Source organism: Bidens hawaiensis, unplaced genomic scaffold (genome assembly GCF_021521415.1).
Source record: "Bidens hawaiensis isolate Kalapana, Puna unplaced genomic scaffold, B.hawaiensis_p1.1 tig00009566_1, whole genome shotgun sequence".
Taxonomy (NCBI): Eukaryota; Viridiplantae; Streptophyta; class Magnoliopsida; order Asterales; family Asteraceae; genus Bidens; species Bidens hawaiensis.
The window spans coordinates 79806-96509 of record NW_027491713.1 but is presented as its reverse complement, the minus strand read 5'-3'; the positions used below and the strand labels follow the sequence as shown (position 1 = coordinate 96509).

The 16704-nt window shown below is 34.4% G+C and overlaps 1 pseudogene; it reads right to left on the bottom strand.

Moving 5' to 3' along the window:
- Window positions 1-10335: 10335 nt before the first annotated feature.
- On the bottom strand, window positions 10336-12807 carry LOC143532855 (protein FAR1-RELATED SEQUENCE 5-like; annotated as a pseudogene).
- Between the last annotated feature and the right edge of the window lie 3897 nt (window positions 12808-16704).

Below are 16704 nucleotides of genomic sequence, written 5' to 3'. Positions count from 1 at the left end.
TCTCACCTTCACGAATCTGATCACATATTTTAAATTTTATGAAATATTCGTCTATTTGTTTTGTTTAGTAGTAATAAGTGGTTTTCAACATATTAGTTGTAATCAAACTAAACATAATTTAAACGCTAAAAGTAATATTTTAACCTGATGCGTGGTTGTTTGGTTGTGACTAATTGTTAATAATATTGTATTTTTTTTAGTTTAAATATCTGTTGGAATGCAATTACATAGAGTGGTTTTTATATTGTGTAAGTTATAGAGATAAAGAGCAAAAATGATGATATAACTTATTTTTACAAAGTTAAATATATGCTGATGGTTTATGTAAATCTCCACCATATTTTCATATAGTTATTACGACGCATTAATATAAGTCTATACACATTCGTGTGTGAAAAAGACTAAAGAAAAGAAAGAAAAGTAATAACATGAGTCTTGGATTTTCACAGTGAAGATGTTTTAGTTTGGTTAATATGATTACAATTGCAATTAAATATGTATAGTTGAACTTGTAATCAGATTGCAAAGGCATGTGGTAGTTGTGGCTCTTCACAAATAATTTCATGGACTTACTAAAAGAATGTTGTGGCTCCAAGGAAAAAGAGGATTAGATCTTGGGCCTGTGCCACTACGCAAGAGAAAAAAGGAAACGGCTGTTTGTGAGTTACAGGAAAAATCACAGGCAGTAGAGAGAAAGAAAGAAGAGAAGAAAGATTTTGAAGGTCCAAAGAGATCACCACTTAAAAAGAGCAAAACAAAATTGAAGATGATCTCCACAATCACGAGAGGCTAATTCACCCGTAATCATTCCCGGGTGTAGGTTTTTTCACATCTATGAATTGAGATAATATTTTATGTAATAGTTTGGTGTGAACACGAATGTGTAACTTTTTATTATTATGAACTTATGTTGTTAAGGATTTCTTACACCATTGACCTCATAAGATGATAGTTGCTAGTGTCCATGATGCGTGTTAGGGTTAATTCATGTTATTAATCTATATTGCGTATACTTGTCCAAGATTCTTTGCGTGAAGGTTTTCTTGCACCATTTGCCTAGGATAGACGAGTATTGATGCTTTTCGTTAGGAAATTATGTATTGAACCTAAATAACTATTGTGATTACATGAACTCATTTTTTTTAGTGTGTCTTGTCCGAATTGCTTATAGAACTTGGAACCCAGGTGTGATTCGTTTCATAATCATTGTTTAATACTCAATTATATTTCTTAAAAATTGTTACATGTTTTCATTAAAACTTAAAAATAAATATTTCAAATTCAAATCATATTTGGTCTACATGACTACTTAAAAAGCTTCATAATTATTAATCAATTAATTTAGATCACCGATCACAAACTTTTCGTGGTTCGACACCCTTCTTACTTTAACCAGTTTAAGGTGATTAGGAACACATTCTTCTTTATCTTTGACCAGTCCGACGACGACCGGTCATAACCCATGTGATGTATAACAAAATATGATAACTATTAGCTTGCGACAGAGTCGAGTAGGATTAGAATCAACTTCTATAACTTTCGAGTGAATTGAGGATTGATCGAAAAGCTTTGGTAACATCTTCTATCATGTTTCAATATTTTCTTGTCTACTTCTATTATGAAACAACATAATCGAAAAGGTCTTTCTTATCAATATTCGAGCCAAAAATAGTCTCGTTTCGTGTATTCCAAATAAACGATCAAGCAGTGAAACACAATCACCTCGACCACATCCTTTTTCTTCTTCACCCGTCTAGCCGAATCCAACCAACTCATAGTGTTTTTCGGCCCTAAATGCTAGGAAATATAACTCCAACCAATGACTTTACATAACCTAATGAGACCCCCACTAAACACATGATCCAAAACCTCCACCGAGTTTGAACAAGGCGGACTATGGATGGATGTAATGTTCATACCTTTAAACGAGTTTTAGATCACGAGTTATTTAAAAAGCATACATCAAATTTTAATGCTTTTTAAGTGTTATCAGTAGGGGTCGGATAATGTACGAATACTCTTAATAGTAGAAAGGATACGAAGTCATCAGGGCGTGACACGTGTCTTGGGGCAAGTATATGTTCGTCTGATCCATAATTAAGCACAAGGCTAATAATCATGCAATTTGTATCAAAATTATGCATGTATATTATTATGCACTCACATAATTATGCAACTTATACAAATAAACACACATTTTATATAAATAATTATGTAACTTTAAAAGTAATTACAGAACCTAATTTCATAATTACGCATGAACATAATCGTGTATGTTATATGCACAACACATCTGAGTTTTTTTAATTGATTTAAAAAAAACAAGTATAATAATAGGCTACTTGCTTTAAAAAGAATTAAATGTTTGTTTCTATGGTATAATTTTTTTTTTAATAATGTTGTATGAAAAAAGTATTGACACTTAAAAAATAAGAGAGAGCTTAACAAAAGACCAACAATTGTAGGCTGTACCAATTTTATCCCTCTAGACTTTTTCACGTTTGAAAAATGATGATGCTGAGTATGTAACGTTGTTTCCTTGTCCTTTACATTGATTGCTTAATCTAAGAGTTCAAAATACTCCTTATACTTTGCATAATAAGGAACCTTTGTATTATACACCCTTTATCATTTTCAATATGCAAGTAAAATACAAGGGACAACAACATGCATGGATTATGTATTCTGTAGACGATCGATGTATATACACTTTGTGTATCAGTAAATACAATCTATATAGGTTTATTCAATATTTTAATTAGTTGAGAGTACCTTTTCTGTATGGTCTATGTAACTTATTAGTTGGCAACATATTTATTCATGTTAAAGTCAAACCTAATTGGAGCGATTATGCAACAACTTTGACCATCTCCTTCATCCGGTTATTGCGCCAAAAATAACTTCAAAAGGAAATCCATTGCTTTTTTTTTATTATTTTAAGTTAAGTTATGGGATCCACTTACTTCTCGTGATAATAAAATATATTTTAGTTGATTAACTTTATGTATGTGTGTGAGGCTGAGGGGTGTGGGGGGCTCTAACGGGGGCGCGAGTGGGGGCTCCAGCCAATAATATTGTGACGTGTGGCAGAGAGAGAAACTGGATAAGGTGGGTGTTGGAGCCCCCGCTGGAGCCCCTGGCCCTGGTGTGGAGGGGCTCCAGCAGGGGCTTCAGCGGATTTTTTTTTTATTTTTTTATAAATATATTCAAAAAACGTATTATTAAAAAAACTCATAAATTATTAAAAAAAACACACATTAAAAAATAATAATTGCTTTTTTTGGTAGTCGGCTGCAAAATGAATAATTAAATTAGATTTCCAGTTAACTTTTTTATTTAACTTTTTTATTAAAAATCATTTTTAAAAACGTTAAAACAATTACCGCAACGCCGATCCTCAGAAATGACTATCCAAGCCCGACACAAGGCTTCCTTCTCATCCGATGACCACGGAGTGGTTTTCCGTTTCGTCCTCGGAGTCGAAGCCGGTCCCGGCCCGTCCGTTGCAAGTTGTTTTTTCCGGTGGACGCGTCTTCTTGCTCCCGTAGCATCACCGTGTGATTCTTGTGTCTCTGGAACAACAAAGTTAGGAGACGGTTGTATGTTGGATGGTTGAAAGCCGGATGTTTCTTGCGGCCCCGAATAAAACATCGATTGGTCTGGTGACGACCATAAATCGTCGTAACTATAATCTGAATCTAGGTTTGGGTACCAATTTCCAGACATTTTTGGGTATTATATAGGAGTTTGGGATATTATATATGAGTTTGGAGATTGAAGTTGTGTTTTGATATGGTTGAAATGGGTTGATTTTGGGGTATTATATAGAGTTTTTAATGTTTTTTTTTTTTTAAATCGGAGCTCAACGGCTCTTTTGGGCGGGCCCACCAGCTTTTCCTCTCTCTTCTCCCGCGACCACACTCACGCCTGCCTGGGGGCTCGCGCTCGCGCCCTGTTCGCGCCCAGGTTCGCGCCCCGGTGGTGTGGGGTTAGCGCCTGGGGGCGCGAGCGGAGGGGCTCACGCGCCCAGGTTAGCGCCCCACACCCCTCAGCCTGATACTGTGATGTGAACTACTTTATAAAAGAAAAGGAAAAGTAAATGAAAGAAGGTCAAAGACCTTTACTTTTTTTAATAATTTCTTCTTTGACCTTTTATTTAGTATCCAATGGGATCATTTTTTAATATACCATACCCTATTTTTCATCTTATAGTATTACTAGATTTTATCCTTCACGTTACGGGGTTGTTTTATATTTTTTGAATTTTAAATTTCTTTATTTTAAGAAAGTTATTAATATATTTTGGCCATGTTTGGGATTCCTTATTTGCATCTCCTTTTGACTTAAATAAATTGTTTTTGATAAGTTGCTCTCTCCAAACTTATCAAAACCTCCACTTTCCTTCTTTAAAAACTAAAAAAGTCACATTACCCAACACATTTTTAACTTATAAAAGTTAATAACTTACAAGAAGGAAAAAATAAGGAATCCCAAACACCCCATTAGGATTCGATGATGAAAGGGTTTCACAAATAAATGATATATTAAAACCCGTTTAAAAGCTATCTAGATTTGGTGACCCATGAACCGCTTATTTTTTTACTATAAAATTGTTTCTTAATTATAAATAATATCTTTTTTTTAATCAGATATTAATTTTTAGTATATCCCTATTATATAGGATTTTTACATCAAATATTTGGTAAGATTAATTTTTAATTTAATGAGATATTATAACCTGTTTAAAAGCTATATGGGTTTCGTGAGACCCACACCCATGAATTCAGGTCAAATGCATGAGAAGCATCCATTTATAAATAAAGCAATCTGGTGGCTTGAGAGAATTCAGGGAGTAACCAGAGAGCCTTTAAAGGCTTTCGTTTATATATATTATTGATAGATGATCATCGATAAATCTTTTTTTATTGTCACCACTCACTAGTTTTAACTTTTAAGTTGTATCATCAAATTTTAGTAATTAATATATATTAAACTAGATTTTATCCCTCGTATAACGGGGTTGTTTTACATTATTCGTCTTTAATATATATATATATATAGGGTGGAGTTATAATAAGAAGCGAAATGTGTCTAAGAAGTGTAGGAAGGGATCTAGTGCGTCGGATAGAGTAATCTAGTGGCTAGGAGTGGAGGTGTGTTATTTCCTCGGTGTGTTTTTTTGTTAGTTGATAATTTAAGTGTGTCAGGGGTATTATAGTCTTTTTATAATGGCTGGACATGCAAACCGGCAAGTAATTTTGTTTAGAAACTCCTACTTTTATGCCTATGATTTGATTATAGTTGTTCTCTCTCTAAAATCTTCTAAAAGTTGAATTATATTATGACGGTAATCACATAGTCAATTGTTTCTTGATTTTCCATCTCAGTCGACAAATATAGATCTCAAATCACCAATGAAGGTCGCCGGTGGGTTTAATAATCTTCAAGGTGCGTCTGTAGTTGGGATTGTTCAATGTGTTTTTTGTCGGTAGATTATCCCCAATTTCTAGGGTTTGACTCTTTTAATTGGAGGCCTGAGAAGCTGGGTTTTAACATTTGATGTGTGTTTCGATGTGTTGTCTGTAGTTGTATTGGTTTTAACATTTGATGTGTGTTTCGATGTTTAGTGTGTTTACGTGTTGGATTGGTGTGTGATTACTCTATTATATGGGTCGCGAATGTAAAGAGGAACGACGAGAATGTATAGATTTTGATTACTCTGTTCTATTGGTGTGTGTTGGGTACTCTGTTATGATTTTGATTAATCTGTTCTGTTGGTTAGTGTGTTTACGTTTTTTGTTGTAGTGTGTCACACACTTATTAAGCAGGTGGGTTTTTTGTTAGTCGGTGTGTTGTTATGGGTATAGAATGTAAATAAAGATGATGAATGTTTATTATGTTGGGTGATTAAGTTGTGTTATAGTTAATAAGACGTTAAGTTTGTTGTCAAAGCTATTGTTTAGTCTCGTAAATTCCGAAAGTGTTTTTTTCTAGTTTGATACTCGTTTTGATTGTTATATGGGATGGAGTGAAGATATGAAGCTGTTCTGATTCATATTTAATGTGATGTTCTACTGTTCTGTTTAGTTTATTATGGTTAACGCTCTGTTTATTAGATATGATATATGTGTGTGAGTGCTCTGTTTGGTAGTTAGTTGTTAATGAACAGTTTAGTGAAGTTTGGACACGAATGATTTTTTGGGTTAATAAAAAACTGATGTGTTTGTGATTATACTATCAGTTCGGAGAAGCCTGAGATTAGAAAAAAAACACAAGTGCGGGAATTTTGGGGACTAATAAAGAAGGTAACAAAGGTAAGAAAATCTTCAGGACAAATAAAGAAGGTAACAAAGGTAACAAAATAAAAGGTAACACTTTTTGAAGTTAACATGAGCTCCCATTATTGACTGTGTTGATTTGTTGTTTTAGATAAAGAAGTTGGTTCAAAACCGCACGTACCTGTGAACGCTCCTTTTTATAAAAGTAAGTGTTGTTGTGTAGTTAATTGTATTATGATGTTAGAAATGCAATGTTGATTGGGTGTGTTTCTAATATAAAATAAGCAGGTTCAAGAAGTGATTCGGATGATGATTTCGCAAATCCACCTAAAGAAGTAAAGGAAAGGTGGACAGAAGTAGTGTGTTTCACAAGTATAATGGGGAAAATATGAGGCCAAGGGTTAGGGCAAGTTTGTTCCATGAATACATTAACAAGTTGTCAAATGAACAAAGGAAAAAGGTAATGCAAATGGGTTTTGGTAGCATCCTAGATATCAATGTAGCAAACATACCAACGGGGTTGGGTTACTGGTTAGTTAATAACTACAACCCCGACAGATGTGTGCTAAATTTGGGGGATAAAGAAGTTAAGATAACTCCGCAACTGGTGGAACGTTTGTTAGGAATACCTAGGGGAAAGGTCGAGTTAGTAGAAACAAATAAGCCAAGGTTAGAAGATGAGGTTGTAAATAGGTGGAGGAATCAATTCCCTGACCCAAAAGCAAAGGTGTGCCCGCTAAAGTTTATGGAGCATGCCAAAAACCAGATTGATAGTGGATGGCATTTCAAAATGAACTTTCTCGTTGTGTTTGGGACATATATGGGAGATATTACTGGTAATAACACGGTGAACCAACGATTTATACCATCAATTAAAGATATTGACGCAGTTAGGGAGATGAATTGGTGTGAATACGTGGTGACGTCATTGAGTAGAACCCGTAAAAAATGGGAAGGAAAACAAGGAGTACAACGGATCAATGACAGTGCTTGCGGTACGTTATGTCTTTTATATTGAAATTAGTTTTCATTAGTTAATTTTAGTAATGTAACTGTTGTAATGCAGCTTGCTTACGCAAACGAACACTTTGGAAATGTGGTGGAGAAGGGAAAAATTTTGCTGCCAGTGAACATCTTTACAGACGATGACCTTTTTAAACTACAAGATATATTGGAAAGCAAACGAGTGGGTGATCGCGCCTCGTTAGGAAAACTTGAAAACAGTGGAAAGAGACAGAAGGTGGAGGATGTTGGTGGTAATGTGGCGAAAAAGTTTACGAAAAAGGAGCTAAAGAAAATGGTGATCAAGGAAAAAAAATTGGGCGTGAAAAGGAAAGAGTGTGAGGTTGAACAGAAAAAGGATGATGACGTGGCATATGTGGATGGTGTCGTGGAGTCTTTAGAAATTGACGAGCCTGTTGCAAATTTTAAAGATCCGTTGTACATCCCGACACAAACCGAGGAGGAGGTACGTACTGGTTGCGGGTTTTGTATTTTAGGTCAGTTAGATGTATGTGATGTGCACTAATTGTTTGTTTTCGCTTTGTTGATTGTCTTAAAATAATAGGACCGGGCCGAAAGGATAAGTGACTTGATGCAACATTTTGATAACGTGTATGGAGATATATGCCGTGAGTTTGAAGAAGCACACGACATGTGTTCAGGTAGCTTGTTAATAAAAGAACTTGAGGAACAGTGGAAGTCGATTCTGGGTAAATACATCATCAAGAAGGAAGAGGATGTGAATAAGAATGAAGGTTTGTCTAACGTTGAAATGTACCACGAAGTGAAATCGAACATTCGAAAGCCTGAATCTACTCAAGTTGTGACAACACCAAGAAACCTGAAGGTGGTTTTTAATTTACCGGAAGTGAACGTGCAGTCGGCAGATCGGAAAACGTTTGACGAAACACCAAGATCTGTAAGTAAGGGAAAGGAAGTAGTATTTGAAAGTAATGACACAGCAGGTATCGATCAAAGGCCCCGACGACATAGGTTCCTATCAGAAGCGTTTTGCTCGCCTTTTGCTAAACGTTTGGTGAGTTTGGGAGCTGCAATATCTAAGGGGGGAAGTAGCATGGCAGATTATATTTTCGCCGCGTATGGGGATCAAAGGTAAGTGTTAACTGCTGTAAATTATTATATGGTTGTATGTTATAAAATTATAGTTTCGGTGATGAATTTTGTTATTCGGTTTGTTGTGTAAATAAGGATGTTGTATTTAGCACAGATGAAGGTGTTTGCGTCAGGCGTGTTTTTTTTGGAGACTTTGCGCCCGGACGTGTGGGTGCATGTATCAGTGATGTCTGCATGGGCAAGTGTGCTGAATTATGAGGAATCGATAAGAGCGAAACACAACTCGGTGCCTAGGCTATACTGTTCAGCAGGAATGTTGGTAAGTGACACTTCATGTAATATAATTATAATTGGTTTTAGTATATAATAAACGTATATGAACAGCTACCGAACGTGTCCACGAGAATCAAAAATTTTGCTGAGTCGATGGATAAAATGCTTCAAGCTCAAAAGCTGAAAAGCATTCAAGGGGTAGAGTTGGTGTTAATACCGATAATAAGCGGTAAACACTTTTATCTGATGACTTTCAACTTGAAGACGTGCCAGATTCATATTATTGATAGCATGGGGACAAGGGAGTCTTTCAAAAGCAGATACAGAGGGTGGCTCGAAAAAATGGTATGTTATTCTTATGTTCGTATCGAGTAATATTATTTGTAGACATAAATTTATGTTGGAATAATTGATTTTCAGTGAGAGACAATGGCTGGGTATTTGGCTTTAGTAGACCACCAGGGGGGTCGAAATTTAAAACAGCAAAGATAACGCGGGTCGATGTACCGTGGAGGACGACATACAACTGTGGATTGCGGGGTGTTTGTTATGAGACACATAGAGACATTTAAAGGTGGGAATACTAAAGAGTGGGTTGTTGATTGTGGTCTTGCTGAAGAACTTGACAAACGTGGACGGGTGTTAGGGAAACAAAAGGAAGAGCTTGAAGATCTTAAAAGGAAATACGTGGCTAAGATTCTACTTAGCGATGTAAACGTGATGAGAGAAATGTTATTACACGATATGTTGGAATATCACCAGTTGTCTGCGACCGAGAAAGCGAATCTGGACAAGACAGCTCCTAAAAGAATCATGGACAGGTTAAATCTCGAATGACTGTTGACAGATATGAATGTTTCTTTTAATAGTTAACGGTTTTTGACAGTTTTATGAATGGTAGACTGTTTATGTGTTGGTCTTGTTTACGTATTTGGTAAACGTTTGAACTGTTTACATATTTTGGAATATGGAAATGTTTGAAACGTGTGTGATGATTATGTAGGTGTTAAACTCGGGGTTAAAAATAGTTTGGTTATTTGTTTTGTTTAAAACACATCTAGTTTTTTTTTACATGTGCTTTGTAATTCAAGTTTAGCTAATGAATCAATTTATTATAAGTAAAATATTTTACAAAACAAAACGCTTTAATAAAAAAACATGGTTATGTGTTATGTGAAATGTTTGAGTAGGCACCATATGAACAAAGATTAAACTTGAACAGCTTTGGAAAATATTGGACAAAACCATATGATCATCCATCAGGTGTTGCTAAAAAAAACATCCATCAGTTGTGTAAAACAAAAAGTTAGTAAACATGAAACCTTAAATAAAAACCATCAACTATCCATAATAATGTACCATCAACAATCCATAATAATGTCTAAGGTGAAACAAAAACCAATAAACAAAACATACTAAAGTCTAAGGTGAAATAAAAACCAATCAACAAAACATACTAAAGTTTATAGTGAAATAAAACCCCATCAACAAAATAAAAACATACTAAAGTCTATAGTGAAATAAAAACCCATCAACAAACCATAATAAAGTCTAAGGTTAAATAAGATTAAAGTGTAATGGAAAAAACTATCAACAATCCATAATAATGACTAAGGTGAAATAAAAACCAATAAACAAAACATACTAAAGTCTATGGTAAAATAAAAACCCATCAACAAACCATAATAAAGTATAAGGTGATATAAGATTAAAGTGTATTTGTAAAAGACGTAACCGGGCTACTCTTCCATATTTTCTTCATGTGAACTGCTTGCTCCGTCTTGTGAAGGATCCTGTGGAGGTTGTTGATACTGAACAAGTGATGGTTGCGGGTGTCATGACCAGGTTCACGACATATTCTGCATGTCCTTAGGGGCTTGTCCAGTTGCTTTTGACTTATAGCTTGCTCGCGTAATGACCTGAAGCGAATTGGAAGCCCACACCCTTTAGTCCTAACACCAATCGGGGCATGAATATGGATTTGATCTGGTTGTGTCACACCGGTTAGTTCAGCGAACCTGTCTCGACGACTAGGTCTAGGGGCGTCGAAAGTAACCTCGTCTACTGTACTTTTGTACGCGTTAATGTAGTTGCGGTAATGATGTAACTTTTCATTGTCATCAACCAGCTTGTTTATGATATGGTTGTGCGCAATGTTGATGTCTCGAACAACACGATACACATCAGTACTTTTGTCTATGTTGGCCTCGTCAAAACCAATAGACCGCATAGGGCTGTTAGACACAGTGTCTTTTGTCCACCTACGATTGATGTACTGTTTGGGAAATACCCTGATATCCAAAATGTGGAGCACCTTAAAAATGTGACGGCACAGTAAACCGAATTGCTCGAACCTTTTACAGCTACAATAAAGAGTGATGTCTTCGTTGCGAATCATAACCTACCATGAAGAACAATGTATAGTTATTTAAAGTGTAAAAATAAAATATAAACACAATAAACCTAGCATATTGACAATCCGATATACCTCGTGAAAAGAAGTAGGTAATTGTAGAAAGTCACGAATATTGAATTTCAGAAAGTCATCGACGGGGACGTAACACCTGGAAGTGCAATTGTGAAGAGCAGCTTGTATTTCCAATTGGACATCAAAAAAAATGGTTCTCGTATAGATTTCAGCTGCTTGTTTCTCAAGTGTGTAGTTACTCCATATCTCGGCTGCTGTATACCTACAATCATGATCGTTCTTACGATGCTCATGTCTTTGATGATCCAATGAAATCTCAAAATGGGCCAGAAACTCAACCAAAGTGCAACGTGGGTTATGAAACTGGCCAAAAAAATGATTCTCGCTCTCTGATCAGGATGAAGTACGCATAAGACCAGACATGGTTTCTTCGTGATAGTAAGCAGGAATCCATGACTCTCTAATGTTGAATATGTCTTTTAGCCAAGTGTGATCGTTTAACTGAAAGTCATCCATTATTGAAGCCCACTCCGTTTCAAACAATTCAGGTGTTATTGAGTTGGTCCAAACAATATCACACAACCGAGTCTTAAAATCTGTGGTGTTGCAAAGGCCGGATCCAACCTGAAATAATATAATGGCATATTATAACACAATCAAACAAACTATGTACAGTAACAATAAACAACATAAACAAAAAAGAGTTCTCTTGTACCTTCCCGGACAGCTTATCCATAATATGCCACATGCAGAGTCGATGCCTAGAATTAGGAAAAACGTCTTCAATTGCACGTTTCATGGCGGGATCTTGGTCAGTTACAACAACTGCTGGTGCATAGCCAAAAGCCTTCTTAAAACAATTCAGCAACCAAGTGTAAGATTCTGCGGTTTCCGATCCAAGCAACGCTGCACCAAGGGTAACATTCCTATTATGGTTGTCAATTCCAGTAAATGGAACAAAAACCAAGTTATACCTGTAAAACAAATGAATCAATAAATAAAACACAAAAAAAGAAATAAAATTTTTGGTTGTCAATGATATTACTTGTTATGCTGATATGTTGCATCAAATGAAACAACATCACTAAAGACGTAGAAATTCATCTTGGCTCGCTCGTCGGCCCAAAATAAACCCTTTAACGCCCCGTCTGCTGCAGTAGAATAATCACATGAGAAATTGGGACAGAATTCTTTCTTCGCCAAAAGATGTTGAACAGCCATCTCAGCATCGTAGTCTCCAATGAATAAGTTGATACTTCTTTTGTAGTTTTTGCAATCAGACTTGGTTGCGCCAACTTTATCAAACCTACCATACATGGTCCTCATAATGTTGAAAGCTTTTACCGGACCAATGTTAATATTAGCAAGATCGTCTAACATCTTTTTGTGGGTAAACGTAAGCTCGCGAGCAGACTTTAAGAAGTGGATATCGTCTTCATCAACAAAAGGATGATTGTGTGCTTCACCAAAATATTTGACCCTATACATGCCATTGTCGGTTAAAATTAACCTTATTTGGGCTTCACAATTTGTTCTTTGAGATGGCTTCCTACGTTGTTTTTCCCCTTTGAACTCTTCATTTAATGTGTCCACTTCCTTAACAATTCTTGAGCCTTCCTTAGTGCAAACAAAATACTTCGAACGGACAACATTTTTGTCCACCCACTGTGTTCCTTTGCTGATAGAAAAACCGCCCGCTAAAGCGTATCTTCTATAAAAAGACTCAACAACTTGAAGATTTTCAAAGATCATTCCTTCATTAGGTTTGATTGAGGCAGACACTAGTGGAGTGTACGTCTTCCTACCAGAATTTGGAGATACATGCTAAATTCCAACTTCCTTGTACGCGGGTGGATCTATAATCGGATATAACAAACAATAAAAATTAAGTTCCAAAACAGAGAGCCCACATAAGACATTGACGTTTAAAAACACACATTTAAAACAAGAAAAATAAAATCTGAAGTGTTATAACATCTTAACAGTACCTAAATTTGTAAAACACACTAACTGAAACAAAAAATTTGCATTGGTTACAATGACACAAAAAAAAACAAACAGATGTTCAGAATTACCTAAATTTGTAAAACACACTAACTGAAACAAATAACTTGCATTGGTTACAATGACACAAAAAAAACACACAGATGTTCTAAAAGTATTTAATCTGAAATTTTACACGTAGCAAGAAAAACACAGTTACCAGGAGATAACTAAATAACCATCGAAACCTAAGGGGAGTGAAAAACTCATCATCGTGGGAAAGGATAACAAAATAACCATAACACCTAAAAAAACGATACACATAGAAATTCACTTGAAAAAGATCCTTCTTTACACCATTAATGGATATCATAAGAGGGTATAAAGGAAGAACAAATATGATGATTATATAACATGAAATAAAAATTAAACACTCCATAACGTATTCAAGTTTACCTAATTCATCAACATCCTTGAAATTACTCATGTTGAAGATAAAGAATGCTGGTACGATCGGCGATAAAGAATGCTGGTATAATCGGCGATGGATTGATGAGAAAAAAAAGGATCACAATGCTGGTATAATCGGCGATGGATTGATGAGAAAAAAAAGGATCACAAACGTAGGTTGTTGTAGATGATCGACCTTTTTTGTTAATGATTTTGTAAAATATTATGATTACTATAATTAAAGAATTGTAACTGATTGTGATTAATATAAAGGAAAATAACATAATTAAAATTAGTTGGTTGATTACAATCTTGCCCTTGACTAGATATTTTGATCTAATGGTTCAAAACACTTCTTACACTTCCTAGGATAATTCTACTTCTTATTATAACCTTGCTCTATATATATATATATATATATATATATTTGGATTTTAATTTTATTTATTGTAAGAAAGTTAATAATTAATATACTTGAGGTTTGATGATAAAATGGTTTCACAAATAAATGATATGTTATAATCCGGTTTAAAAGCTATATGGGTTTGGTGATACCCATTACCCGTTAATTTTCTTTATTATAAAATTGTTTCTTAATTATAAATAATATCTTTTTTTAAATAAAATAGAATATTAATTTTTAGTATATCCCTATTTTATAGGATTTTTCATATTAAATATTTGATAATATTAATTTTTAATATAATGAGATGCTATAACTCGTTTAAGAGCTATCTGAGTTTGGTGAGACATTTACCTGTGAATTCGGGTCAAATGCGTGATAAGACTTCATTTACAAATAAAGCAATCTAATAACTTGAGAGAATGGTTGTTTTACATTTTTCGTTTTTTAATATTTATTTTTTGGATTTTATTGTAAGAAAGTTAATAATATACTTAGGGTTTGATGATGAAAAGGTTTCATAAATAAATGATATGTTATAACCCGTTTAAAAGCTATATGGATTTGGTGACCCATGACCCGCTTATGTTTTTTACTATAAAATTGTTTATTAGTTATGTGACATTTGTCAATTTCAGGTTATTTTATACTTGTATTCTTAATGTAAACCCGACCCGTTTTATTTCCCGAATCTTTCGATATTATCAAAATGAGGAAATTTATGTTATATATTTGTTTTATAGTTGTCGGATCTCAAAAAAAACACCCTTTTCGGTTCTTAAAATGCCTCGAAAACGCTCAAAACGAACTCCATGGACTAAAACTACCAAAATGAAGACTTGAAAGACCCGTTTGTAGTCTGTGCTTTCTTGGGTCTATAACCAACCCATTTTCATGAAACATCCTTTATGAAAGACCCATTCAACTTACCCTATATATACACACCCATCTTCTTCATTTGTGCTTGCTCATTTCTCTCTCAAATTCTTGAATTCTAAGGTTGTTCTTCATAGTTTGACTCTCAAGGTCAAAGCTAATCTTTCATTTTAACTAACTTCTCGATACTTAAAGCTTGATGTTACAACATATATATAATATACACTCCTTGTTTATCTACAGTCTTTCATTTCTCCGGTCTCGACCGGTTGAAATGTCAGGCTAGTAAGGCAAGGTTACATGGAGGACTTTGTAGTCCTTGTTTATATATTTAACAAATCTAACCATATAACTTGTTATACTTGCTTAAATTCTACATATTTTAGTTTATTGTTCATATTTGTCAAGTTCCATGGTATTAGGTATGTGGTGACTAGCCTCAGTTTCATCCCGAGTTGAGAATCGAACCAAAAACCGAACTTTCGTTTAAAAGCTTTATTGTTAACTTTTTGAATGTAAAACTTGAGTATTATTATTTATAAGTTATTTTACAAGTTCCATGGTAATTAGGTAAGTGGTAACCATCCTCGGTCTTATTCCGAGTCAAGGACCGAACCAAAAACCGAACTAAACCGAGTTCACTCGCTTAAGACACACAAGTGTGTTTTTAGCCACCAAAACTCATATTTTTCTTCAAGATTATGTTTTAAATCAATTTTAGTTAATTTCTAAACATACTTGGCATGTCGGTAACCAACTTGATCTTATAATAAGTTCGGACCGATAAAGTCGTATACTCGCTTAACGAACGTTAAGGTTCTTCACAATAGAACTACATACTTGGTTAAGTCTATTTTGATTTTATTGAGTTATCTCATAACATTTATTATTTTGGGAAGTTAACTTTGAGCTTGGTCAATTATCAAGTCTCGAACCGACAAACCCGAACACTCATGTAAACCTTGTTTTGGTATTCTTATAACCAAGGGTTTTGCAATATAGCATTGTAACCCACATTATTACTTAACATAGGTTGAGTAAAAAAAACTAATGAATAGAATACCGAGACCCGGTTTCGAGTAAACTTATTTTACAAAACTCATTTCTTTAATTTCTCAAATATTTACATTTTAAATCCTAAACTTTATTTATTTACTTTATTTGTCTTGTATTATATTTTAAACCCTTACAAGACTACCTACTAACACATGACCCGTTTAATATATGTCTTGCTCATTAAACCGATCTCTCCGATTATTCACGACACTATCTTTCAATTTACTTGTTAATGTGAGTACTTTTTCATCCCCCGTTTTCCATCTTTCGTTTTGGGGGTGGCATTGCATACTTATTCAAATTCAAATGATTTATACTTGAGTCTTAAACCACAACACTTATTGTATATGTTTACTTAAATAAATGCTCGATTTGGTGTTATATGCTTTACTTGATTATGTGCAAATTCTTGAATGCTAAGGCGGGTAGCCTCTTGAATGCTAAGGCGGGTAGCCTCATCAAAGTATGATCATACGTTAATTCTGAGTATATGTGGTATCCCCATATAGAAAGGTGTCGTCAATGTATTCTTATTGACGATTTCATTATTGTCGTTAATGTATTCTTATTGATGGTTTTATTATCTAAATTGTTGCTATTATTTATTGTTTTCATATACTAGTTGTGGATTTCATACTATATACTTATTGTCCAAAACTATGAAAATTGCTCACCAACCTTTGTGTTGACAAACTCTATTTTATGCAATGTTACAGGTTTGATGTTAGCTTGATTGGATTACTTGAAGAAACTTATCATCTTGGCTTTAGGATTTTAGAAAATGAAAGAACAAGTTATTTATTTATCTATCTATTTGGCATTTTGTACGAACAATTGTTGTGTTATTTATGATGATATGGATTTAAATGAGTTGTTTAAAT